This window comes from Micropterus salmoides, unplaced genomic scaffold (genome assembly GCF_014851395.1).
Source record: "Micropterus salmoides isolate LMB-PRFRI ecotype aquatic unplaced genomic scaffold, ASM1485139v1 Ms_hic_scaffold_15, whole genome shotgun sequence".
NCBI lineage: Eukaryota > Metazoa > Chordata > Actinopteri > Centrarchiformes > Centrarchidae > Micropterus > Micropterus salmoides.
The window spans coordinates 34,068,980-34,071,029 of record NW_024040596.1 but is presented as its reverse complement, the minus strand read 5'-3'; positions in this window follow the sequence as shown (position 1 = coordinate 34,071,029).

The following is a 2,050-nucleotide window of genomic DNA, read 5'->3' as shown; positions in this document are numbered from 1 at the left end:
AAACGGTGCTGGAGGAACTCCAGTATCACAATTACCGAGCAGGTAACTGGGTCCACCACCCGTTCTCTGCACCAGGTGGTGAACACATTCCACTTTAGGCCGTACATCCTTCTCGTGGACAGGGCTCTGGAGCTGAGCAGCGTCTCGACTGCTCCTGTCGTCAGGCCCGCCTCCAGGAACTGCGCCCCCTCAGGGGCCAGACCCATAGCTGCCACAGGGCGGGGTGCGGGTGAAAGATCCAGCCCTCCGCCTGGGACAGTAGGTCTCTCCTCAGAGGGACCCGCCAGGGCGGGCCCTCGAGGAGCGATATTAAATCTGAGAACCACACTCGTGCCGGCCAAAACGGGGCTACTAATAGACTGACACTGTCCTGGCGGACCGGCTCCAGAACCCCCGGGAGCATAGCGACTGGGGGGAATGCATACAGACGCAGCCTCGGCCACGTCTGCACCATGGCATCCAGCCCTAGCGGGGCTGGGGGTGAGAGGGTGAACCACAGGGGACAGTGCGCCGTCTCTTGGGACACAAACAAGTCCACGTATATGGGGCCGAACCTTTCGCATAATAACTCCACCACCTCGGGGTGGAGTCTCCATTCCCCGGGCCTCAGCCCCTGTCTCGACAGCAGGTCTGCTTCCTGATTCTGGGTCCCAGGGACGTACTTCGCTCTGAGGGACAGCAGTCTCTGCTGGGACCACAGGAGGATCTGATGTGCCAGTTTGCATAATGGGCACGAGCGCAGACCCCCCTGTGATTGAAATAGGCCAGCAATGCCGTATTGTCGGTTCTGACAAGGATGTGGCGACCACGGAGAGCGTGCAGAAAACTCCTCAGAGCTCTTAATACCGCCAACATTTCCAGGCAATTTATGTGCCAGGAGAAATGATGTTTCTCCCAGGAGCCTCTCGCAAAGCGGCTTTCCATGACCGCGCCCCATCCCGTGAGTGAGGCGTCTGCTGAAATAATTGTTCGGTGACAGATCGCTCCCAACACGGGACCTTGGGACAGGAACCAAGATTTCCTCCATACAGACAGGGAACGAAGGCATCTGCTCGTAACCCGTATTAGATTTCCCCTCGGGGAGAATCCCTTGGATTTTAGCCACCACTGCAGGGCTCTGATGTGCAGTAGTCCGGAAGGTATTATACTGGACACTGCTGCCAGGAGACCCAACACCCTCTGAAAGTGTTTTACAGTGATGGCGTGGCCTAACTGTACACTGGTCACTGAGGATAAAATGGGCTCGATGCGTGCGGGAGACAAGTGTGCCCGCATCGTCGTTGAGTCCCACACCACCCCTATGTATGAATGTAGTCTGTTGGGCAGGGGTCAGCACGCTCTTCTTCGCTTTGAGCCGCAGCCCCAAACGCTGAAGGTGGGCGAGGACGACATCTCGATGCCGAACCGCTAACTCTCGAGACTGGGCCAGGACGAGCCAGTCGTCGTAGTTCAGTATGCGGATGCCCTGGAGCCTCAGCGGGGCCAGAGCTGCATCCATGCATTTGGTGAACGTGCGGGGAGAGAGTGCTAGGCCGAACGGAAGAACCTGATACTGGTAAGCAGCTCTTCTTTTCTCTTCTTCGAAGGCAAGGTGGCACCCTGAAGCGGAGGACCGCCAGGGAAAACTCGCTGGTGGTGGTGTGTGAGCCCGATCGTTCTCCAGCTGCAACCCCTCGAGGCGGGCAGACTGGTGAGAGCTCGCTGGCGGTTAGCGTGTCCCGAGTGCCAAGACGGCGGGAAAAACAGTGCCTGTTGCCTGAGCCGTCACGAGGGAGGGGACCTCGGTCAGCCTCTCGGGGGACTGTGGGCGAGAGCGCCGCCGTTTCGCTTCTGGCTCCGGCGGTAGGAGCTAGACGAGGGCTAAGCTCGTCTCTCTTCAGCCGTATTGCTCAAACGCCTCAACCTGCTGACGACAGCATCCACCAAACAGGCCAGTAGGAGAGAGGGGCACATCCAGGAGAAAAGCCTTCTTCTTCCCCTAGATGCCCGAGAAGTTGAGCCACAGATGGCGCTCCGTAGTCACCAATGCTGCCATGGAGCAGCTAATGCT